The 27,485-nt window shown below is 36.9% G+C and overlaps 1 protein-coding gene across 3 annotated transcripts in view; it reads right to left on the bottom strand.

Moving 5' to 3' along the window:
* Positions 1-7,523: 7,523 nt before the first annotated feature.
* The window catches only part of XLG3 (extra-large GTP-binding protein 3), a 206,562-nt gene continuing 186,600 nt past the window's right edge, over positions 7,524-27,485 (bottom strand). For 2 of the 3 annotated variants that reach the window (XM_089459158.1, XM_089459160.1), the window contains one exon: positions 7,524-7,961. The gene's annotated coding sequence lies outside the window, so the exon portion shown is untranslated. The remainder of the gene's footprint in view (positions 7,962-27,485) is intronic. The other variant, XM_089459159.1, reaches the window with a different exon arrangement.

The raw sequence follows: 27,485 nt of genomic DNA, 5'->3' as shown, positions 1-27,485 counted from the left end.
GATTAGCCTTGGAATAATCTCATCAAAGAAAATTGAAGCATAGACTTTGGATCATGATGAGAAGAATTCAACTCCTCCCTGACAATGATGCTACAAATGTTACCACAAGTTCTAGCAGTCTAGTGCAAAGCCTCGATGGGCACTCTTAAGTTAAGGGCAATGATGAGATCAACCACCACTATCACCTTAGTGGTCGTTCCCTTGATGATTGATGGATGGAGGTTGTCTCCATAAGGGAGGCCTTTCCAATTAGCCTCAAAGATCAAGTAACCAAAGAATTCCTAGGCCAAATTATGACTATTAATTAAACACTCCATAAATATGTTCAATAATGTAGGGCTCTGGATGAAAAAAGATAGCAAGTTCAAAGAACCTCTGACTAAATCTAGAGGCCTAAGATAATTTTCAGAGATGTTCAAAGAGATTCCAAACACATGCTACTTTAATTAAATGATTGTTATTATAAATTAGGGTTTAAAATAAAAGCAAATTAAAACATGCAATTAACAACAATAATAAAGTAAGCCCACAAGTGGTGACAAACAATAAACTATCAAAGTTTATTAAAAGGGAAAACAAGGGAAAAGGTCAAAGCAATTTTTCAATGGCCGAAAATGCACAAAGTAGTTATGAAACCCTATATGTCAACCATAGAATTATGGTTGAAAAGATGCAGAAAAATGATATTTTTCCATTTTCAATTCAAGAAATACAAACCCTAACCCTAGGACTGACGCTTAACATATTTTATGTTATTTAATGCATATTTTGTTGTAACTTAACTCTAGTTTACCATGAAAAAAAGAAAAAGATAAGATTTTTAAGATAGTGACCACAAGGACTAGTGCCTTATCAATCTTGGGCATATGAAGCCAAGAAAAGGTGAGGTCAAAAGTGGAAGACCTTAGTTGGAACAAGAGAGAAGAAGTCTCAATCAAACCTTAGCAATTTTCAATTAATAGGAGATTTAAAGTCAAAGATATTCTAATGTCATTAATGGATACTAGGTAAAAAGGCTTGAAAAGGGGATTCTAAAACCATAAAGTATTCAAGATATCATGAAAACTAGAAACAAAAACCCTAATTCTACAACATTGCAGAATGGAAGAAAATACCCACAATAAAAATAGCAAAATTCACCATAACCTCATTTCATTAATCAAAGGGAAATTTCTCTAAGCAATTTTATCATCCCCAAGCCAATTTGTCATCCTCCAGTGATCCATTGCATCTAAGAGACGACAACTAATGCGCAATGTTTCACAATAAAATTAATGAGTGTGAGAATAATCCTCCAAAATTGATTTCCCTCTATTTATATGAGGGAACGAAGTCGATTTAGGGCAAAGTTAAACTAAAAACCCTAAAAATAATATTTCAAGTGTTTACAAGTTAAATAGGTCACAAGTTGACCTAAAAGATAGTTCTTTCAATAATAAAACACAACAATTAACCTCTCTTTAACCCACACTTGTGAGGGAAAAGGCCTCCAAGGGTGATGTCGTCCTTAAAAAGTGAAAAGTTCCATCAAAATGTGCAAAGGATGGGTGAAGTGCTCCCCATTCAAAGTCATCTCCTCACCAGCAAGGTTTCCAGTCATCAAGCAAAACCCTCCTGGCCAAGGTACAACCATCAACTAAGCCCACATCGCCACTTTATGCCTCATGGGGGGTGACACATCACAAGTTTAGGGCATATGTCATCCTCAACAAGGGTGCAGTATCCCTTCTAGAGGGATCTCAAGTCATCATCATCATCATCAAACTAATCCAAAAACTAGGAAACATCTAATGAGAATGTGCAAGACCATCCTAGCAATGTCCTATGGTTTTTGGGTTACATCATCTTTCATGCCAACGTCCTAGCTTCATTGTGAACTGTTTCAGGCTCTATATGGAGAAAAGGTGGTTATCATCAATGTTGGATCTATCCCAAGGTCAACATTCTTCTCTAAGTGGTCAACATCTTGGTTGCAATGCCTTGAAAATGTCATCTTTGAAGTGTTGGAGAAGTCTCAATCAACCCCTCAAGGGACAACAACTACACATGGGAGAAGACATTTGAAACATAACCTCAAAATCAAGTGAACTCATCATCATAAGTAAAGAAACCATAGAAGTATCACAACGGACCATATTTAATGCATAAGGCAGAACAATGTTTGTGAACAAATTATCATGCTTAAGTATGGTATGGTTATCCAAAGACCCTATTAGGTGCTTCCAACACTAAGGGTAGGAACCATTCCTAAACAAACACATGTATCAACAAGTGCAAATGGCAAATGGTATTGTTTGGGTTCACTTCATGGAGGACGCCACCATCTGTGTATTGGCTAAAAAGTATTATCACTCTTCAGCATTGTAATGTGAAGAGAGAGCATTCGTGAAACTTGAGTTGCCCCTTTTCCAGTCTACTTTTACCATCCCTTTTGTGTATTTTTTCTTTAATGATTTTATTTTTCTTGCATAGTTTGGGGTACAAGCTTTTATTTATGCATCAATTACCCCTTAAAGACGTAGTGTTTCATGTTAGTTTTTGGTAGCATCAGAAGTGCTCTAGCCTTGAAAATTGGTGGGGAGGCGAAGGCACATGAATTCTAAAGAACTTAGAAACCATTTGGTGAAATTCCACCCAAATTGTATTTTATTAAATTAATCAATATTTTTAATGGGTTTCCTAAGTCTAGACTTGTGAAAATTAAAATTTTAATAGGTATTAATCAAAATATGGGTGATAACGATCTAGAAAGCGGATCAAATCATGTTTTAATCTTCGCCGTTGATTAGAGACTTAATCTCAGTCGTAGAAGACTCAATAGAGAAAGTATAAAATGGAGGCTTGGGGTTCATTTGGAAACACACACAAAGAGAACGAATTGATCAAGAATTTGATTCCTAGGGCAGGGTTTGCTAAGGATTTCGAATTAAGTGATCATTCTGCAGCAAAGGGTCAATGAGAATTCGGGAGGACTTTCCGGAGAATACAGACAGAGAGGCAGAGAGAGCCAGTTGTGCAAAAAAGTTGTTTATCACGCAAAAGCCGGAACTGTCCAGAATTGCCAGAACAACAGAAGTCGAAACTGTCGGGAACAGTCGAAATTGTAGGAAACTGCTGAGACAATCGAGAAAGCGATGCGGAACACAGAAGCCAGAACTATCGAGAACCATAACCAATGGGAAAGCTGACGCAGAGCACAAATGCCGAAACTGCCAGGGACAGCCGGAACTGTCAGGAACTACTGGAACAACTAGGAAAGCTGACGCAGGGGGTAGAAGAGGTGACGCAGAAATAGTCAGAGTTAGCCAATCTTGTGTCGGATCAGCGGAAATTCTACCCAATGAAGTGAGGTAAAACTCACTCAGATTTTTCGCCAGTATTTTCTTCGTAAATGATTGCTAGATGAACATCCTAAATTTGTATTCAGATATTTCTCCTGCATAATAATAAAACCCTCAGAGATGTTGCATTGGTTTTCCCGCATTGGGTTTTTCTGGGGTCTATTGTGTCCAAAAATAAGTGTCCTATGTATCTTGTTCTTTGTTCTGTTTTCTGATTGATGAGATCAAATACTTAATTAGTGTAGGTTGTAGAAGTAATTTGCTTGAATATTCAGAAGAATAACTTGATGAATGTAATTTAAAAATCAAATAGGTGAAGTAGATTCAGATTTGTTGCAGTAGGGGTTCCTTTGAGTGTAGGAATTTTCACATTTTATTGCTCATTAGGGTTAGGATATGAAAGTTACTTCCATTTTTATTTGCTCATGCATTAACCAACAACTGGGTGAGAGCTAATGAAGGTGGTAGAGCTCAAGCTAAGCTTTTGTCCATGCACTTTATATTATCTCAACCAATAATTTGCATTGTATCATTATGGCTCATGTTTTTCCCTCTCTGATGCATTAACCCTTTAAGGCATAGTTCATGAGCCATTGCTCAAGAATGAGAAAGTCAAGGAATTAATACTAGTGATAGATAAACAATCAACCCAAAGATTGGAAATGAGATCAAAGGAAGACAAGAAGTGATAGGCATGGATTACCACGGGCACACAATATCAATCAATGCCCTCTATTTGTGCCTCTCTTGGACAGTACAAAGAAAGTCCTCAAAGGTAACACTGACCTAGGGATTATGAATAACCGCCAAGGTAAAGCATGGGAACAATAACACAACCAAAAACAACCAATTATCCAACTCAACATGTGATTCATACTAATATGCTCTTTAAAAATTAAATGAAAGCACTTGATTAAAAACATGGTTAATATACTTTGTAACAAATAACCTAACTTCATTTGATAAGTAACCTAGATGTCACAAAGCATTGATCGAAGGATGTATGGAGTGCTTTTGAGACTAGCTAAGTGTACATCAAATAGGGAGTATGGAGTGCTTTTGAGACTAGCTAAGTGTACATCAAATAGGGTTGTTGGCTAGCATGCTGAACAAACTAGAAAAAATGTTCTCCTAGGAATCACCCACTCAATTGGTTAATACAACCCTCATTATACTACCATCATATATCATTTCTTTTTCCTCAATATATTTCTTTATATTCCAAGAATTTTGGATATTTTATTTGTTAACCATATTGGTGGTCACAAAGAGGTAAATGGAGCTGGTTATGTTATATTATCTACATGTGTCCTTGCCATTGCACACATTTGTACAAAAAGTAAAAGTTAGGTTAACTTAGGTTGATAAAAATGAGGGTAGAAATCCGATGTCCTGCATTGCACTACAAAAATGGGTAGTGGGGTGAAGATGTGTATCTTTAATGCCAACTTCATGGTTTTTTTTTTTTAACCACATGGTGAATCGGTAACTGCCAGTCTTAATCTATGGGAGACCAAAGATCAATCCTCGTAGCTGCCTTTATAACACCGAAGTACATCCAACTACCTGCGAGTCGATATACTAAGATCCTATGATTTTAGCAAGCGCTAAACTCACGTGCCACCAAGACGAGATTGGGGCATCTGCCAACCTCGTGTTAACAATCGAAGATGAGGGTATACAATTGAACACCTCCACACTTCAGCCCGAATCTCTTCAGGGTGAGAGTAGGGGTGGAGCAGTGTGAATGTAATGTGATGTGGTGGGACCCTCCATTCCAAGGTACACTACAATGAAGGTGTGCAAGCATTACTCTTTGTTTATCGTTTAAATTTTACCATTCGAATTAAAAATCACTTTTTACACCTTCAAACTTTTAAATAATTAATAAACTGCAAGTTGTTATTTTATATTAGTTTTTAAACATATGAAACCTTGAGGTTTAACATATGTTAGGCACACGCCTTAAGTTTGATCAGAGTCCTCCAAGCAAAAATCATTAGTAAAGCGTATTGCACTAAAAAACAAAAATAGCAAAGTCACAATCTCTAATCTCACTCCTAGAGTTGCTAAGAGTATTTTGAAAAGTTTTGAAAATCACTACATCTCAACTATTTATATGCATTGAAATTATAAAGTGTGTATACAATGCATCTCACAGTCCAAGAGTTCTTAAAACAGTATTTCGAAAGTGTTGAAAAGCACTACATCTGAACTATATATATGCATTGAAATTCTAAAAATGTGTATAGAATGCTACAGACGCATTGCAGAACATGGTAATCTACTCTTACGACATTTGGCGTAGGATATTTGAGAGTCTTCAGTAAGGTGGTCCTGATGCCATTTACTCTCCATGAAATTTCCTCTTGTTTTTTTCACTATAAATGAATGTAAATCTCCAATATTTTCTCCACGGACTGAGACCACAATTCACCCATTGCAGGTCAACCACAATTTAATAAAAGTGGCATATCTAGATTGCTGAGCCCAGGAAAGCACAGACCTCAGACTGCAAAATCTGTCTTGCAACAATGAGATTGCACGAACCAAGGAATACACTGATCTTTGGATAGCATGGCATCGCCCTTATTAGGTAAAAATCAGCAACGCTGTAAATGCAACTGCAAAGCAGTCATCCTCTTTTAATGAAAATGTAGAATAAGCCAAATACAATATCCTCTGATCTTGGTGCATCGTGTCAAGATTTAAAATTACGAACAAATTAATTAAAAAAAATTTATAACCGACCAAAATAAACTTTGGTGTATTTTGGACAAACAATTATTCCATAATATTTCAAAATTGTAGCTGTACTTCAAACTACGGATAAACCTGATGGCTTCTCCTGTTTCAGTGTATCTGAAACAGAACTGTCACTTGCTAAAACAGGCAGGTCTCTCATTAAAAAGTAGTAATCGAGCCCTTCAGTGCATCTGAATCAAAAGTCACTAAGATATCAAGTGCGACTGACATCCAAAAATAGTAATCAAGCCCAAGCCATCTAGTAACAATAATGCTGGCTCCCTAATTGGCCAACTCGAATAACAGCTTGATATTAAGTGGCAAAGAACTGGAACATATATTGAATCTGCTCTCAATTATAAAAGATTGCACCATTTGACACGATTACTCAAGAAGATTAAGTCGAGCTAATAAACTGCTGCATGTGACAGAGAAAGGAATAAAAAGGGGAGAATTCCAAAATTGCTCGAGGAGATTACAACTCAAGCTAAATTGTGGCTCACAGTTTGGTTTAAAGCAAATAAATGGTCTGACATCTTGATGAAAAAATTGATCCGACTCGGAACAAGTCACCACAGAAAGGCATTCTCAGAAAACCGATAACATGTGCAAAGCCTAAATGTGTCTCAGGTTTTCATATTTGCCAAGACTAAAAACTCAACTCTGGCATGATCCAAATTATATTATTCTTGTTGACCCCCCTCAACTCCTATCGTAGGGCATCCTCGTTAGAAAATGTGAAACGTAACAAATGAGGCCCTTGATGTGTGGATAGAAGCAAAGCAAGCATCAGAACCATCTTTTCACAATTTCCACTCGTGGAGAAAGAAAAAATCTATGACAACCTACCAAACCAATTCAATATAGACAGATGAATAGACACATCTAAGCCTTCTGCTCGTGCCTAATCCATTATGAAATTATATTCCAGCTTCCTTAAAAGGCATGCAATGCTTCTGTACCATTTCTTAGAACATTTTCTCCTACCTGTTTGAAGATAAATGGAGGATGTTAATATTGATTTTAATTGATGATCCATAGCCTTGTTAAAAGTTGAAGATAAATGGAGGATGTTAATATTGATTTTAATTGATGATCCATAGCCTTGTTAAAAGTTTTTATTCTAGAAAGACCAATAGGCTATTGTATGATTTGGCCCTTGAAAACCCGTTTAATTAGCACTATAGAATAAACATTTTTTTATGATGGACATTCAAATTTGAAAGTACCTATGTTTTGTCCTTGTGCTTTAGCCCGCACAAACATGTTTAAACAACCGGAAAAAATATATCAAATATTTTAATCCAGAGAATATATAAAATGGCAGTTGATTATTTGTTTATTGGATAACGAAACACAGATTATGTAGAATACTGTGCATGCCCAACAAAAAGACTCACATATGATAACAGTGTTATGCCAAGCAGATTCAATCACTGAAACTAAATGCTGTGAAGGTTCACAAAACAATTTACATCAAAAGTAAAAAATGCATGGCTCAGTAATGTTTTACAATACAAAGAGTGCATCAAGTGTATCTCTCCATTAGTTCTACTGCCACAAACGGTGCCCAGATTTCCCAAATTCTGTGCCTTGGAATCTATCTCTATGACAAGCACTTTATTATCTGTACAAAGACGAAGATTGGTGGCACCTGACCAATCGAATTTAAAAAGCACCCTTCAATACATGACTACGCAAAAGAATGCAAGATTGTCGAACACTCGAGAAAAATAAGTTAGAATATTGCCTCCCAAAAAACCAATAAAGATTTTTAGAATTTCAATACATATATATATTATACAAGTAATTCCTGGATCACACGAAACCAAGGAACACAAAATAGTAAATCTGCCCGAGACCTTCCCACGACTGCTGCACATGGCAAACGTCAACTTCGTGAGCATAGCTTAAACATAAAGCTAAAAAAATGTACACATTCACATTTGATATTGCTATCTGCTAAAACTGAACCATGAAATGAAGCTTCAACTTTTGGTTTAAGATAATTCTAAATAAGTCATCTTTCAAATCACCTAATCATCATCATAAGTTGAAGAGGCAGGCTTTCCTTTTTAACTCTGTAAGATGTACTTACGTCAACTTTTGAGCATGGCTCTAAACATAAAGCTAAATAAAATGGATGCATCAACATTTGAGATCACTATCTGCTAAAGTGAACTATGAAATTATGCTTCAACTTTTGGCTTTAAGACGTTCTAAAATTAGTCATCTTTCACATCAGCTAATCATCATCGTAAGTTGAAGACGCAGGCTTTCCTTTTTAACTCTGTGAGATGTACTTGTCAGCAACACAAAGATTCAAGAATGGATCAAGAACTCGTAAATTGTTCACTGGGAATTTTTTGAGCAAATATAACCATTTCATGGATGGTCAAAATCATCATCCCTTCTCAAAACTGGAAGTTGGAACTGGTTACTAAATATTCATAACGATGAATATGTATAATCCATTGAGATATACAGGAGTCATCTTCCAAATGAGCCTTCTTTTATAACTCCGATGATGCACTTGCCAGTGAAAGAACTCGAGCAGAAGGATAAAGCACCAACATGTGAGAATTAAAAGTTGTGAGCTTCAGTGAAGTAATTCTTTCAAAGGTGTGGTGCAGGATATTTAAGTAAACAAGTATTGCCTTTCTTAGCTTTTGCAATTTTTATATCCTCAGAAATTGTAATCATTGGGTTCATACTGTTTCCTAGCATAATAGATCCGTCCAAACAGTCAATTCAATATTATTAGAAATCGAAGATGAAAACAATTTTTTACGAAAGTTATTTCTTTACTTAGATTACAATTACTAGATTGATTTTCTTAAAACAACAGTATATACGAATAACGCATTTTAAAAAAGTTCCATCTAAATCAATAAATGGGATCTTGCCTGCCATTCACACCGGAAGAGTGCATACACATACGCTTTCGTTACACCTTTGTTACAGGACAAACCTAAACTTGTTTGAATCAGTACACTCATTTCACCGGTTTGGGCAGCTAAGTGAAAGTTTTTCTGTCAATTTCACAAGTTTGGTCCAAACTCCACAAGTTGACTATTACCCACCCAAGTGGGTAATCCCTAGGAAAAAAACTCCTATTGTCTCAGCTTGCCACCTAGCAGCCCTACAATCATCCACAGATAGATAGCCTCAAATACCTCCCATCTCCAGTCAGTGCTCTATTGCATCTAGCAGTGTTCCACAGGGACACATCCCCTAGGGTGGGATGCATGCACCTCATGCTCCCCACGCACCTGGGATGGGAGTATGCCTATGGAATATTTCCCCACATCCCCCTTTTGGGGAGACACGGGGAGATGTAGGGGTGAACGTTTTCCCAGGACATGTTTCCCCAAAAGCGGTGCTTGTGGGCATCCCCCCTCAGAAAGGGCTAGGCATCCCCCCTCAATTTTGTTTGAAAACAATGATTTGAGTGGGGAAGCTTAATATTCAACCCTAGGGCTCTACTAATGCTATGTAACTAAAAATAGCATTCTCCTTTATCTTTCATTTTCATCATTTTACTTAAATTTTCAACATTACCATGAAATGACTCAGGATGTTTGAGAGTGGTTCCAACCTCATTGGATTTCAAATGGAGAATGTAGAATTTTAGATCTCACTTAAAATCCATCAGACTTGGCATTTTTTCAAGATTTCAGGATTGGGGGGATTGCAATGTTTCCATTTGATTTTATCATGTACGAGGGTATAGAACTAGTATTTAATCAAGAGCACCAAGCCCTTTAGACTGAATCTTTGACTCGTCACTCTTTCCTATTTTTGAGTTTTAGTTATATCAATTTACTATCCCAATCTTCATATTTCAGTGTCTACTATGTTCTATTTTTCTTAGTACCAATTAGATTCTAGAATGATGAATTTTAATTTTAAATCAATTTAGAATCGAGAATGATAAATGATGAATTTAATTTTTAAATCAATGTAGATTCTAGAATGGTGAATAATGAATGATAAATATGGCTCAATGTATTTCATTATTGAATCACGTGGTCTACATTGTTTTAAGAAACGGCCGTTTCGAAACCGAAACGGCCGGGTTGATCCGAGCCAATACCTTTTTCTATAGCCCGGCCTTTGGAACGGTTCGACTGGCCGAGTCAGCCATGACTCGGCCGAGTCATATACCTTTTTCTATAGCCCGGCCTTTGGAACGGTTCGATTGGCCGAGTCATGGCTAACTCAGCCAACTCGACCGTTTCCGTAATGACTCAGCCGAGTCACAAAAAAATGCCCAGCATCATGTCAAACTGCGATTTAATAAAATTTTAATGGATTTTTAAATTGTTTTTTGGTTGGTTTGGACTCCAAGCAGTTATAAATTTTTTAAGTAAAACTGACATTCTCCTTAATCATCATATTCATCCTTTTACTTAAATTTTTAACATTACCATGAAATGACTCAGGATGTTTGAGAATGGTTTCGGCCTCATTGGATTTCATATGGAGAAAGTAGAATTTTAGATTTCATTCAAAATCCAGCAGACTTATCAGTTTTTCAGGGTTTCAGGATTGGAGGATTGCAATGTTTCCATTGAATTTTGTCATGTATTAGGGTATGGATTCTGGAACTCGTATTTAATCGAGAGCACCAATCCCTCTATGTACCTTGATGTTAGTGACATTGGTTGTCGAACTCCTCTGGGATTCGCTCCCAAACCAAGAGCTTCTCAAAATGTCGCTCCCGCTCCCGTTTTCGCTCTCGCTCCCCACTTTCGCTCCTGCTCCCAAGTAACACTGAGCCAGATGATGTTGGCAACTCTAGCAGTAGTCAGTAGTACTGGTCACAGAGTTTTGTTGTAGAGGCCATTTATAGCCTCCTTGGCTATGTGTTTTTGTTTTGATCTCTATATCATCATCGTGTATGTATTGGACAATGTACTGGGTGCCATTTTGATATAATGGATATATTCATGAGCCTACTTTGATCATATGTTGTCTTCTATCTATATTCTAATGTTGTGTGTTTGGAAACATGAATGAAAATCTTTAAAATTATGTGTTTTTATAAAAAATAAATATTTAATGTATTTTTTACAAGGACCGAGTCATTGAAATCGAGCCGGCCAAGTTGATACAGAGTCGGAGTTGGAGTCGGAGTCAACCCTCGGCCGAGTCGGAGTCGGAGTCGGAGTCGGAGTTTTAAAACATTGCTACTTACCAACTTATTTTGGAGGTAGTTTTTTAGGATTGCAACTGCCAAACTTGTGATACAAATGCCTTGAATAAATAGATGATGCTTTGAAAATTGAAGAAGAGCAACTTATGAGAAAATTCAATCAAGTAGGCAATGAAATTACAATAGAGAAGGTTGTAAAAAATAGTTATTCACAAGGAAAAGGAATGTTCAAATAGATGAAATTAAAAGAGTGAAATTAGTCCATAAGACTCATTTAAATAATTTGTGTGTGAACTTTAGAGACCATGAACCATATTACATGAAGTGTGAAGTAAATGAAGTGAGAAACAATCATAAATCACTCAACACATTCAAGAAGATACCTTTCCCAAAAGGAGAAGGGGTGGATGCCTCGGGGAAAATCCCTAGGTCCTAATAAAAAATGTTGAATTTTATTAAGTGAGGATCCCCTTATATGATGAGGGGGATATGGATTTCTTCCTCTTTGGGAAGAGTTAACAAATGTTTCCCTCAAAGGGGAATGGTACTCTTTCCCAAATAATTTATTACAAAAGAGAGAGTTCATTCGAATAGTAGATTACAATTCCCTTCTGAGTTTGGCTCTTCAAGATCCACAAACCAAAAGACTCCAATAAAATATAAATACATCCATGTTGAATGTTGTCATTGATGTCAACATCTGTTATTGAATGCTCTTAATATTTGTCTGGATTATATTAGTTGGAAGCTCCAATGGAGGGATGATTGAAAACCCTAGTAGCGTCGCCTTTGCTGAATATTTTGAGGATGAAGATCAGTGGTAGGATCTCAAGATCATCGACATTAGATGCCCCTCATCAAGACAATTCTGGTGGTATGTTGCATGCCACGAGAGGCCTCATAGTTTTGGAGTTATGCTTGTTTGAAGATGAAGGACCCATCCTATGGGAAAAAAACCCCAAATGGGAGATGATGTGTCACCCCATCATTGGCCAGCATATTACTCCAAGCATGAAAATAGGATTTACATCAAAAGTCTATGGTTAAAATAATTTATGGAGATGATTGTTGAATTTACTAACCATAAGGGAGCTTTTGGTTTCAAATAAAAAACTAATTCCTTATCCCCAAAGGCAGACAACCTCATTCCTTAGTTTCCAAGTTTTTGAAATTCAAATTCTTAATATGGTTCTCCCTCCAAAATAGCATTTTGACTAGCCTACATATCTCCAAATCTATTTAAAGGTTGCATTATCTCCATCACAAGATAAGAAAATCGAACGCTTATCCTTGGTGATCAAACTCTGTAATTATCTCAGCCCTATGGGAGATGGACAGATCTAGCGAGTGGCCAATTCTGAAAATGTTTCTAAGGGTTTGATTGGATAAAGGGTTTCATCTTGCTTATGGTTGCAGGTAATCTTATACATCAACCATTCGACATCCATTATGGACAAAAGCAGAAATATTTGTGTCTCGTATGGAAGAACGACTCCCTTCTTGGAATACTTTGCAAAGCATTTGAAGGCAAAAATTCCAAGCACAAGGGTTTATTTTCTAGTCTTTGTGGTTGTGGTTCTATTTGAAGGCTAAAATTCCAAGCACAAGGGTTATTCTCTATTTTCTGTGGCATGAAAGCTTCTTTTGGGCATCATACTAAAAAGCAATGGGTGGCATCTTTTGACCTTCTTTCTGAGCTATGCGGCCCTGATCTACAAGCACTCAAATTCAAGAAGAACCCTAGCCATGTTTACTGCTTTGAGGCATCCTAAAGGTTGCAGCCCTATGAAACTGGATTCGCTGGAAATGGCCTACGTGTCTGAATCCCACAAATCGGACACGATTTGATGGTTATTCGAATCCTAGAACATGACACATCGTGTCCTAACGTGACACGTGCGAATCCCGCACGTGTCACGATTTTGGGATTCGAATCCCAAAAAAGAGAAACCTGCGAACATAAAATCGTGTTGTTCTATCAATCATTTACCATTTCTCTCTTTCAGTTTTGCATACATTGAGCTATGGACAAGGAGCTAAGGGTTTGGAGCAAGGAGCTAAGGGTGTGGAGCGTTCAACAAGGAGATTCAAGTACCAATTAAGTGCATTTCATCTCCATTTTTTTGTATTTCTATTATAGTAGTTTGTATATGATTTATTTTTTTTTACAAATATGTGCATGTTTTTTTTTTTTTTTTTTTTTTTTTTTTTTTTTACAGTATTCATGGCTCAATCAAGGGCAGCAGTTAGGGGGCAAAGGAAGGGGAAGAATGCCTCCATTGGAGATGCCCCTCCTCCCCCAATATCATCAGAGTTTGCTACAAGTAATGTTGAGGGAAGAGGAGGACCTAAAGACAACATTGAGAAATATCCCTTATGGAAATATGTCACAAGAGAGGATGGGACAAGCACCAAGGGGAAGGGAGGAGGCAATGTGCAATGGAGATGAAACTTTTGCCATGTTTCTTTCAAAAGCACATATTACTGTGTGAAAGGCCATTCGTTGGCTTTACCAGGTTGTGGAATTGGAACTTGTAAAGTTGTTCCTTTACAAAAGAGAAAAGAAATGGAAAAGGAGTTCACTAATGGTATGGCAAATGTGGCTGCAAAATCAAGAAAAACCAAGAATGAAGACCCCCTTCCATTTTTGAGGAAAGGCACCACCAAATTTCCATTTGAGAGTTCTATTGGGGGACAAGCAGCAAAAAGAAGAGCACTTTCACTTGGTCCAATGGACAAGATTTTTCAAAACGAGAAACGGGAAGAACTTGATCTCACCATTGCCTTTTTTCTATAAATACTTCATATCATTTAATGTTGCACGCTCACCTCTATTTATTGAGATGTGTCAAGCTCTAACTCACGGGTCTCCATCATGGTATGTGCCTGCTGGTTCAAAGAAGATTAGAACCACATTGTTGACGAAGGCAAAAAAAGAGGTGCAAAAAAATTAAAGCATCATGGCCAACATCTGGGTTAGCATTATTTCTGATGGATGGACAGATCCAGCACGACACCCAATCATCAACTTCATGGTATCTTCCTTGAATGGTCCAGTTTTCTTGAAAGCAGTGGATACACTTGGAGAATACAAGGATGCACAATTTATGGGTGAGTTATTTATTAAAGTTATTGAAGATGTAGGTGTTGATTCTTGTGTGCAAATCATTACAGATTATGCACCTGTTTGCAAGATTGCTCGCATGATTGTGGAAGTTAAATATCCACAAGTGTTTTGGACACCTTACATTGTCCATTCATTGAACTTAGCACTGAAATCCATTGCTTCTGATGTGCTTTGGATTGGTAACATTATTGAGGACGCATGACATATCCGTAACTTTGTGCAAAATCATACAAATGCCCTCACTATCTACAAGCAGTACACCAATCTATCATTGTTGAAGATTGTTGATACACGGTTTGCCTCTTCATTCATGATGTTGAAGAGGTTAAGGGAGGTCAAGACCGCTCTTGGGGCCATGGTTATTTCTGAGTTTTGGTCTTTTTGGAGAAAGACAGATCAAGTAGCCTCTAAAAGAGTGAAGGACACAGTGCTAGATGATGCTTGGCGGGAGAGAGTAGATCTAATTATCCAGATCATGGACCCTATCATTTCTTTGCTTCGATTTGCAGATACAGACAAACCCATCCTAGGAGAGGTTTATGAGGGATGGGATTCCATGATTGAGTCTGCGAGGAGCATTATTCTACAAAGTGAGTGCCCCAAGTATGAGACATCACCAGAGGCCTTCTGTGGTACTATACAAGATATTCTTGTCAGCAGATGGGACAAGAATTGCACACCTTTACATTGTTTGGCTCACTCATTGAACCCAAAATACTACAGCTATGAGTGGTTGAATGGTGGACCTTCCCACAAATTCCCTCCTCACATGGATGGTGAAATCTCACAGGGGAGGAAATATGCATTCAGGCAGTTTTTACAGGATAGAGCATTGCTTGATGAGGTGGAGGATGCCTTTACAGAGTTTTCCACTGGCACTGGTTGATTTGCAGGATATGATGTGATTAGAGATAGGGGGGCTAAGACGCCCTATTCTTAGAGGGAAAATCATGGGGCAACAAGCCCTCCTCTTCAACAGTTAGCCATGAAGCTCCTCTCTCAAGTGACTTCATCCTCTTGTTGCGAGAGGAATTGGAGCACATATGAGAATTTGTATAGTGCGAAGAAGAGCAGGCTTGAGCAGTCCAGGGCAGAGACAATGGTGTATGTGCACACCAACCTTCGTCTTATTTACACGCAGAGGGAAGAGTGGTTGAGGGGAAAGACAAAGATGTTGGATGTCTTTCCTGATGATATGGATCTGAACAACAGTGTTGAGTTGGCATTGGCTAACATGGATCTCAATGATCCAGTGCTAGAGCCTGTTAGATTTGATGACGGTGATATTTCAGAGGGGTCATCCTCCACACCAGCAGATGCAGAGGCACCTATGGATACAAGGTAGGAGGATGTAGAGGAGAGCAGTGGTGAGTCTGGTGACCATGATGATGAGGACATTGATACTGATTTTGATGATGACTATGAGGATTGTTGACTCATGTGTCATGGGCTACCTATTGCCTTGAGGCTTGTATACCTGTAGTTGTTTTATACTATCTATTTCTATTTGCCATTGGCATTGCACTACCTATGTAACACATTTTGATTTGATAACTTAATGAGAAAACTACAGTTCTCAGTATCTTTATCTTACTATCTTGTAAGTTGTCTTTCATTTATGAATCATGATTTATGTGACATGTATTTGAATTTTGTATGTACTATGAATGTTATAATGTTACTAACTTACTTTGTAAACAGTAAAACTAACATCTAGATGAAGATCTATGTTTGAAATCAATGAGCATTTGAGTAAGAAATATCTAATTTTTAATATATATATATATATAACAAATCCTACGTGTCCTGTTCCAGGGGGTCAACGTGTCCGAATCCGACTCTCGAATCCCCATATCCTACGAATCCCTAATCTCCGTGTTAGGTAACTTAGTTGCAGCCTAATCTTCCAGGTTTGATCCTTTATGTGCGAGGAGTTTGAGACATAGCCATTGCTTCTAGATGTATGGTCAGAATTATTTGGCTTGAATATACTGTATGATCAATGAACAGTGGCGGCTTAATTGCAAAACCTACGATAGTCTTTTTGGCATATATATATATATATATATATATATATATATATATATATATATATATATATATATATATATATATATATCTTCAGCATCTGCAGTGAACATATATACTCGCATCTGTGGTGAACATACATTCTCGCACATCTGATTTGTGGCAGTGGGAATTGATTTATGGCACAATAAACACCAAACTCTATGGCAGAATTAATGAGTGGTGGTGCGACTTATAAACAACATTGTGGTGGATACTTCTCTGAGGCTCTCTGTGATTGTGGAAGGTTCAAATATTCCAACACTCAGTGATCTTTGCGGTATATAAACTTCGGCAACTTCAGTGATTAAATATGGCACACATCTATTGGCCTAATATTTGGTCATAGCACTGCGCTGTGACTATATGCTATACACAGACATGTTGAGAGATACGCATTGAAATCCCCACGTAGCCACGCTAATCGCATAAAAACAAGTCAAAGGATATATGACAAACAAAGTCATAGTTGCTTCGCATCTAGCATGAACCTTGTCGACGTGCTGACGTCAGATATAAGAATTCCCAGCGTTACAAAGTGTATGGGATATATTTGTTCACCTAAGATGTCAAGTTCAAGGCCTTCACCGGAATGATTGAATTGTATTTTGACTATTTTTTGTCGCATAATTAGGAGCCAAGAAAAGTCCACTTTATGGCTATATGAGAACCGAATGACTGGATAGTAAAGGTTGTGGTATGGTTTAGATTGTGAGGCATTAATATTTTATATTTGAAGTCCCAAGCTTGAAGTCAGTCATTTCATAAAGTTTTTTTAATTTTGAATTTATATTTTGTCGAATGTTTTAAGTCCAATTTGTGGCATGGTTATTGGAAAGTTGGATATTCATAGAAGCAAAGCTTGTAATGGACAATTTGTGGAACATCTAATTTTATTGAGGGTCTCTAGATGATCGCATTCAAGAAAGAATGCAACCAAAAGGGTTGCCTAAGAAAAATCAGCATATTAATGATTATGTATCTTATTGTTGAGATTTAGGGTTTGACTTGTTTAACAGTGAGACATAATGTTGAACTGCTAACAGGGCTGAGACTAATGTTGTTGAGAATGATAACAAATACATTACTAATTTGAGCAGTTAGGTTGTGAGTACAAGTTGATTTGTTCCATAATATTGCTAGGGTTTGTTGATATTCAGAGGATGATGTGGTTAGTCACAGATGTGTTCAAAATGATAGTAGACTTGACAATGAGGTTTTGTTGTTGATTAGGGTTTATGTCATTGAGATTAGACTGGCTACTGACTATTAGTGTCACAAAGACAATAAACCTAGATTTGACACTTGTATTCAAATACTTTGTTAGTGATGTATGATGTTGCTATTTTGACAAAGACAACCAAAATAGCATAGAGTGCAATCCATCTCTTAACTAAAAATACATCCAACAAATAGCCTCTACATGGCCTCTAGCATCCAAAAAAATCATGCTACAACAAATACCTACATATCATCAAAATCATTGCCTATCTTGGGATCTTTGTCATTAATATCACCCTCTAAGCATTAACATAAAATAGAAAAAAAGTAGCATGTCAAGTCAAGTTTTTGTTTGAGAGATGGGTACATATTTAGTAGGGTCATGATAGAGGAGTTCGACAACCAATGTCACTAACATCAAGGTACAAAGAGGGCTTGGTGCTCTTGATTAAATACGAGTTCCATACCCTAGTACATGACAAAATCCAATGGAAACATTGTGATCCCTCCACTCCTGAAATCCTGAAAAACTGATAAGTCTACTGGATTTTGAGTGAGATCTAAAATTCCACTTTCTCCATATGAAATCCAACAAGGTCGGAACTGCTCTCAAATATCTTGAATCATTTCATGGTAATGTTGAAAATTTAAGTAAAAGTCACTTTTACTTTAAGAATTTAACGTTACTATGAATTCTATTTTAATACTAGTGCCATAGGCTCGAATATTAGGCTGCCCCACTCCAAAATTCTTGTTTCTTTGAAAATAAATTATGTTTGGAACATCTTTGTGAAAAAAAATTGCGAAAAAGATAGGGAGCGAATTTTTTTTGCGGGAACGTGCTCTCGGTTAGTTCCTGATTCGCTCCCGCTCAGATCATGCTTCGAGAGCGAATTCGACGGGCATCCGCTCCTCTTCAACCCTGTCCTTTAGGCATATTTTGAAACAAACTAGCTTCTTCAAGGCTACTCTTTAACGCACCCCTTGATACAATGTTGATTTTTACAAGACCTAATCTGACAATTACTTCTAATTATTTCTTAATTTAATCCTTCTTGTGTTTACATCCATCATTAAGCAATTACACAGAAGATCTGAACATTAGAAACAATAATGACAGTAGGATCATAAAGAGATAGCCTAAACCAGGGTTATGGGGGAGCAGCCCCCCCCACGCCCCCACTACCAATTCGCGCTTCGGGCGGGAGCGACTCGGGAGCGTGTTCCCGGCAAAAAAAAACGCTCCCTTGTTTTTCGAGAGTGTTTGGTCTTTTTTGCAACAACAAAAAATTGCAGTAATATTCCAAATGCAATTTTTTTTCAAAGAAACAAATAAATTTTGAGTGGGGCAGCCTAATGGTCAACCATATGGCCCTAGTATTGATATGCGATTCATGGTAATGTTGACATTCTCCTTAATCTTCATTTTCATCCTTTTACTTAAATTTTTAACATTACCATGAAATGACTCAGGATGTTTGAGAGTGGTTCCAACCTCATTGGATTTCATATGGAGAAAGTAGAATTTTGGATTTCATTCAAAATCCAGCAGACTTGTCAATTTTTCAGGATTTCAGGATTACAATGTTTCCATTGGATTTTGTCATGTATTAGAGTATGGAACTTGTATTTAATCAAGAGCACCAATCCCTCTATGTATCTTGATGTTAGTGACATTGGTTGTCGAACTCCTCTATCATGTCCCTCCTAAAAATGTACACATCACTCAAACAAAATCTTGATTTGACATGCTATGATTTTTCTATCTTATGTTAATGCTTAAAGGGTGATATTAATGACAAAGATCCCTATACAGATCCAGAGGTAATGACAAAAATACCTCTGGATATTAATGCTTAGAGGCTAATATTAATGACAAAGATCTTGATTTTCCAACAAGACTAAAAAATTAGACATTTCTTGTGACGACAAGAGGCCCAAGCATTACCAATAGATAATAGATTTACTTGTCTTTTCAAGTTTCTAGTAGTTTTTATAACTATTGACTCTTTCATATTTATTATAATATTTTTTGTAAACAATATATGACAAAATAAGTTTGAAGTTTGAAGTTGGCAATTATAACTCATTAGTAATGAATTATGAATATGATGCTCCGTGAAAGTTGAAAGTTGTTTCATTTTATAACATTTCATTTCATGTTAGATATTATTTGTTGTAATGGTTACACTTATCTTACATGTACAACTTTGGTGATCAATGATGATAAATGTTATATATTGAATTTTGAAAGCTTGAAATTTTAAGATTGATGAATCATGAGACTCACTATGATGTATGTTACTATGTTACTAACTTGTGGACGTGGTTGATGAAGATTATAACTTCTAGATGACTGTTTTTATATGGTTCAATCTATGTTTTTTTATGTTTTTTATATCTAATTCATCATTCTACATGCTTTTGTTGACATATATGCATCAAAATATAAAAAAATTAAAAAAAAAAAAAAAATATATATATATATATATATATATAAAACGCTTCCGAAATCGCTCCCAAACCGGGAGCTTCTAAAAATGTCACTCCTGCTCCCACTCCCACGTAACCTAAGCCTAAACACAAAAGACACAAATTTTAATTTTTTACCCTGGGAAAACTCTCTTCTAGGGAAAAACCCAACAACCTTTTCTTAGAGAAATTATCCAATTCAACAAGAGATACAATGTGAGTATTTCAATCAAAATAAAGTGAAATTGACCAATAGCCAAACCCAGGTCCAACATGGTCAAACTACCCACAAATAGCCTTAGTCAACTGTGGTCAAATTTCCCAAGGAGAGGTCGAATTTTGGCCTCCTACTATTGCCCGAATATTCACCCTGTTGCCCAAAACTTGGTCTACCCAGAACCTTGGCCTGCCCAGAAACTCGGTCTGCCGACATGTGCGAAGTCAACAGAAGTCAAACTGAGTTGGAACAGGCTTCAATAGATTTCATTCTTCTTCTCTTCCTTCTCCTTCGTATGGGTGAACAAAAACAGAGGCATTTGATGATCTGAGTTGGTGTCTAGTGGAGGAGGTCGAAAGACCTTTTTATAGATGTCTAATGGTGCACATGATTGCAAAATGGTTAAAGTACTTGTCGAGTAGTAACCCAGGTTCCTTTAAAAAGAACATTGGATAGTGAGTGATGTCTAACAGGTGAAAATGGCAGAGAAATGTGACATATCATCATATACTAAGCAATGTATAGGGTAGATGGCTAGCTAGCTCGCTATCCAAAGAAGAAGAAATTTCTCCTATGGGGCTACCCACTTTTGGTGGTTAATAAGAACATATATCTAACTAAGATCACATTCAACTCTCTAGATTTTATACAATTTTTCAATTGTCCAACTTTATTTATTCTAACTAATCTTGGGAACACACATGGGCTCATGTTCGTCTTGATCAATATTTTTACGAAAGATCCCCCAACCTATTAATTCAATTTTGAGCTTGCTTCAATTTCGACACCTAGAATCAAATCGCTTTTGTGTGCTTTCCTCCTCTTTAGTGGTAATCCTTTCAATAGCTCAATGTTGACTATATTAATGTAATCTTCCAAAAACTTCTTCACCATGTCAAGAATCTTCTTGTCATGCTCTATTATCTTGTTGTGTTTGGAAAATCTCCTTGGCATAATAGCATAACATTACTCGGTTTCCTTCACCATGATAACAATTGTTATCTCTCACAATAACAACAACTTTCTCATCTTTTTTTGCAACAAATAGAATATTCTCCCATGTGTCATGATGTTGTACATGTTCTCCCACCATGAACCATGCTCTTGTCATACTACAGTGTCCTCCCCAACAAAAAGTGGGCAACACCCATGGGAATGACATTGCATAAGACATCATCTAGATAGTCTCCTATGTGCAACGCTGCCCTAAACAAATCATTTACAAGGACTTCATGTCCACACTAAAACCAAAACAATCAATATAGTTGTGAATGCCTCTAACAGACCAATCCAAATTTCTCAACCATCCTAGCCATAATGATATCTTAATACCACTACTATTAATGACAACCTTATAAAATTCAACTCCAGCATTGCATTTGGCTTTTGAAGATATTATTATTGAACCATCAATCTCCCTCTTAGTGATTCTTGTTACTTCATTAGAGCAATCATCCCTTGGTACATCATCAAATTTCTCCATGTTATGCCACTGCTACGACTATCACTTTCATTTGGCACTTCTCCTTGTGATAAGTACATCCATTGCTCATTTCCATACACATCATTGCACTATGGCTACCCAAATGACTTGTGCCATTTCGCTCCACGTGTCTAACAATATATTTATCACCTACAACAACCATTTCCTCAATCTAAACATTTTGCAACATCTAACTTACCTCAACCCATTGCACCATTTTCCTTTGTCCTTTCAATGTTTTCATTGTGCATAGCTTCCACATTTTCCACGAAATTGAAAATCTACCATTGTGACCATCTGCCAAAATTTCTCCTATTAGCATTGCATGTTGATTTCCCTTCAACCTTTAATGCCAAGTAATATGCCTCATGAACTGAATAGATTTTGCATAGACGTTGTTTTCATCCTTAATTACAAATATCAAGTCGTTTGCTACCTTAAAAAATGTTCAATTTTTTCCTTCCTCCTATCCAGCTTCAATCAAGATATTACATAACCCTTTCTCATACTTTTGTAAGATCCACCCCCACATAAGGTTCTACAACCATCTAAACTATGATTTCTTATAATATATAGCCATAAATTTCTCAAATAATTTTGTTACCATCTTATTACAACTCCCCATCTTCTCTTTTCCCTTCCAATATTGTCCACATTGCACAAAATTCTACCACATAGTAGAGTGTCCCAGCAACTTAGTACTAGTGAACTTTTCCCTTTGAGTGTCTTCCATTATTTTAAACTCTACATATCTCTCCATTTCAATAAGCTATTGTATCAATTCCTTTACCTTCAAACCTCTATCACAAGAAACATCATAATACATCTACTTTTAATTTTGATCCACTCTTCAACTTGATTAAATAGTTTCACGCAACGGCATACTCATTGTTTATAAATTAGAATTCATAGACAGCTAGAGTCTGATCGCCTTCCACACTTCTCACCACACTTATCATCCCTCCCGATTGCACTTATCATTGCCACGCCCTCATTATGAGCTCCCCATTGTGCTTCATATATGAACACTCTCACTTGACCTTTGTTTTGCTTATGTTGACTTTGACATAATCTACATGATTTTTCTCTCATTCCCATGCATTTTTCATTGCCATATATAACAACTCATTGAACCTTCCTTGTGCCACACCTTCATCTTATAACGATGCATTCATCTATTACACTTCTACTTCTATCATGCTTTCATATGACATGCTCATTCTAGGAATGTTCCACAATCCAAGGTGATCTTGCATCAAAAATGTATGCAACTTAGAATTTCTTGCCACCCACTACAAAAGACAGCTTCCCATGTTTAAAGGGATTTTTTGGAGGGAGCTTTTCAAACATGTTGGAACATACCCCAACATGAATTTTGCATATCACCCTCAAACAGACAGTCAAACAGAAACTGTTAATAAGTGCCTTGAAGCTTACTTTGTTGTTATGCAGCAGACAAACAAAACAAGTGGGCTCAGTGGTTACATCTCACTGAATGGTGGTACAATTCAACTTATCACACTTCCGCAAAGATGACCCCATTTCAAGCTCTGTACGGATATGAACCTCCTAAATGGAAGGATTTGGCCATTTTCAAGACAAGAGTTCGGCAATTAAGGAGCAATTAGAAGAAACCCAAGAAGTTTTTCAAACATTAAAATAAAATCTAAGTATTGCAAGAAATCGCATGAAGCAGCAGGCCAACCAACACTAAACAAAGAGAGAATTTGAAGTTGGAGAATGGGTATTTGTTAAACTTTAGCTTTGCAACCAATTATCCCTAAAACAAAAAGGAAAAAACAAATTGGCGACAAAGTTTTATGGACCATATTAGATTAACAAAAAGATTAGCCAAGTAGCACACAGCTTAAGCCTTCCGAATAATAGTCAAGTTCCCAACGCTTTCCATGTATCTTGTCTTAAAAAGGCATTGGGCAAACACCAATCAGCATAGACAACACTTCTAATATTAGACGATGAAGGCAAGTTCATCTTAGAACCAGAAGGAATTGTCACCACCAAAGAAAAGAAGTTGCGATCTCGAGTAATTAAAGAGTACCTTATCAAGTGGAAGGATCTACCAAAAGAAGAAGCCTCCTGGGAGAGAGAAGCATTTCACCAAAAACACTTGTCGTCACATATGCTTTGAGGACAAAGCATATTTTCAAGAGGGAGGCAATGTTATGTAAATAATTAATTAGTATAACTTAACAAAAGGGCATGATTAGAAAATCATGCCCTTTCCTAAGAAGGTACCCATGGCGATATATATGCGAGGGACCTTCATTGTAAAATCATCCTTCAATAATTAATAAAATATAATTTTCTATCATTTATGAGTTTTATGTTCCATAGTCTCCTCCAATCCATAATCTCAGTTTCACCCTGAACCTCTCTTTATTGAAGATCTTTCTATGGCGTATAATTTGCAAGCTCCTTAGAGAGCCATTTGGCTTTGCATCCCTTAGTCATCTAACCACTAAGTCTTGTTAGGGAAGCCAACTTGAGGGAATAAGATCCAATGACAAAACAACAAGGGAGAAGCCATCGAGGTGACAATGATGGTTGGTCTCATTGTTGCCCTCGCCTAGAGTTCCTAGTGAGGCTTTGCACTAGGCTACTATATTTTGTGGTAACATGAACCAACAAAGAAAGCATCAACCCTACGATGAAAAACTCTTGCAGCTACAATCTTGGGGCCAGAAAAATTAATTTGGGAGGGTTGTTTATGCTACCATAATTATTAGATGTCAAAATACCTAATAAAAGAATGTAAATATTAAAAGTGAAATTAAAATAAAGCACTAAGGTACAAAATGGAATAAAATATCCAAAGAAAACAAAGTCGAGCCCAAAAATGAAACGGACAATGTTACCCCTCATATTGCATAAGGATAATTCTTGAAATTTTAATCACGAGATATAATTTGCAAAATGGTACCCATGAAGCTTTTGATGGATTGGGGATCCACACCTTCATATTATTTCAATTGGATGGTATATAAAAGGCGGAGATTCACTTTTCTCCATGTTGGATTGCCATAGTCATTACCCGTCTAAGGGATCTCTTAATCATTACACATCTTTGCCCAATGGATCAGCATTTTAGTGGACAATTAATGGTGAAGTTTAATGCTTCATGTGACTTATATTGGTATCTTGGCATTGTTCTTGGTATATAGATCATCATGTCTTGTGCAAATATATGATGTCTCCCTAGTGATTGATAGTGACATGTTGAGGTTGTTACTTTGTGGTTGATGGCATAAGAGACAAGTCCTCTAGCACATGACAATATATTGTATGGATTGATGTCTCATGGATGTTGTTGGACCTACCTTTGACTAGAGGGAGCTCTCTTCCTTAGCACCATAGCTCATCTTGGCAGTGTTCATGTTCGAGATAGCAATTTAGACATATCATAAGTTGGAATTATAATTTTGATTCCTTGTCATGAAGGCTTGTAACATACGTAATAAGGATATATTTACCACATTTGTAAAGGTTTAATGTGGGAGATCTTCTCCATATCTCTTTTGATGTCATATTTCTGAATGTATTGTCTTGCATCTATCATCTTATTAAGAGTTTTTGTTGGATAAATACTTCATTGTAGGACTCACCCTTATAGCATTTTTGAGTGTGGCACTATCAAGGGCCCCCTCCAAGTACATTTCTCCATCATTTAACAGTAGGTTAAGACTTATTGTGGCATACATAACAGCCCTATCTGTCTTAACCATTCATAATGAAGCTCTCTTGGCTTGACCTTTTGACACCATTGGCCTAATATTGGATAGGCACTAGTCCTTTATCCTCGATTACCCCTTTTTTATTATACTACAAAAACATTGTTTTGCTAAGCTATCTTTTCACATCATCTTGAGCCTGCTTGTCCTAGCCTTAGCAATCCTACTTAGAGATACACCCCATGTCAGAGAAGAGCCAACCTGAAGGGAGAGAGGGAGTTACTAAGGTGACAATGGGTAGCCCCTCCAAGTTGCCCTTCAGTTGCATCCTTGGATTGGCCCTTTTCCGTGGGCATGCAAGTTGAAGTTGTAGCAAAAAACACACACAAATGAAAAGAAAGAAAACAACCATGGGATCATTATTGACAAAGGGGGAGACATTACAAAATGTGGAATTCTACACAATGATAAGCTAGTAGATCTTGACAATGGTAATGTGATCCTCCAACCCATAAGTGGATTGAATAAATGTTGGACCTCAAAGGATTTCATCCATAAGAGAAGGTTGAGTGAAAGATGCCAATACAAAATCGAACAAGACATTGATGACAAGATTGAAGATGGAATGTTGAAGCCATTGAGAACATGCCCTCCTTGAAAAAGACCTCTAGATACATGGCCTTGTCAAGAATAGTGCACAACCTCCTTGTTGAAAATCATTTTGATAGAAGGGCATGATGTATTTTGGCCTAGAACCATGTTAAGCATGGGAGACTTTTGTCTCCCTCATCATTGCCTTCTATTAGTTGCCTCTAGGCATTGGGCTAAAAAAGGATGCTATATTTAAATGGTTTTTACTCAACTATGCACTTGCACTAATGCAACATGCTGGTGCACTGATGGAGCGACCATGAGGGCAGAAGGAATGTTTCTACATGCCCATCCTAGCAGGTTCTGCTGTAGCATTCACTAGATAGTGGTACTTACTACTATCACAAGATGAAGACCACCAAAGGCATTCAATAAAGATTGCTTGGGTGCCATGGAAGCCAGCAACTAGAAATAAATCCCTTTATCTTGAAGTACAACACCATATTTAACTAAGTTATCCTAAAGAGAAATGTTCTTAGATATGCAGGGGCAGGTATTTGTGTTTTTTGTATTTTTTCAGGTTATTAACCAGATCTAAGGGTTTCGAGATCGAAGACAATAAATGCAAGGGGCTCAACCCAGAGCAAAATCCCAAGGAACACTCTAATGGATGTGCTAGGTGTTAAAGTGCTAGATCTACCATCATTCAGATCAATACATTTAATTGCAGGGTGCAAAAATATTGGAGGTAATCACTGAATATGTGGTGGTCATTGGATATAATACATGCAAAAGTCCAGATGCATATGTTACACTGTAGATTCTAGAGCAACTTTCCTATGGATCTCTTCTTCTGCTGCCAACTCAAATTGCTGTGCCTTATGTGACCTGTGCTCTGTCTTAGATTTAGACACACCAAAGTTCCTTCTGGGACCATTATCTGTTGGTTACTAACTTTTTTAATCAGTGATAAATAATGATTTAAAAGTTACCAGCTTACTGAACATTTTGATACCTTAACATCTTCAGCACAAACAAACAAAAAAGTCAAACCAAGGCAAAGCAAGAACCTCATAATCAAACATCCCAAATTGCTGAATGACAATTCAATTTTGTTATGTGACCAGAACCAAAAGGGGGTTTCATACATAAATTTGGCATCTGGCTAGGCTGTGAACTTAAATTAGACCCCAGAATGGCAAACTGTGAGAGAACAAGTCATTGATTGTTATTCTACTAAAACAAACTTGAAATGGCAGTCATCCCTTTCTTGAGGATATTTTTGAAGGACCTTTGTTTAATTTTGATTTTCCTTTCTCCTAGCAAATGCCATGGATGTTTTCTCCTATATCAAAATATTCATATACCTTCTCT

This window comes from Pinus tabuliformis, chromosome 7 (assembly GCF_031772625.1).
Source record: "Pinus tabuliformis cultivar Carrire ecotype Pingquan chromosome 7, CPIR1, whole genome shotgun sequence".
Taxonomy (NCBI): Eukaryota; Viridiplantae; Streptophyta; class Pinopsida; order Pinales; family Pinaceae; genus Pinus; species Pinus tabuliformis.
Note: the sequence above shows the minus strand (reverse complement) of the source record. Positions and strands in the feature narration are given on the sequence as shown.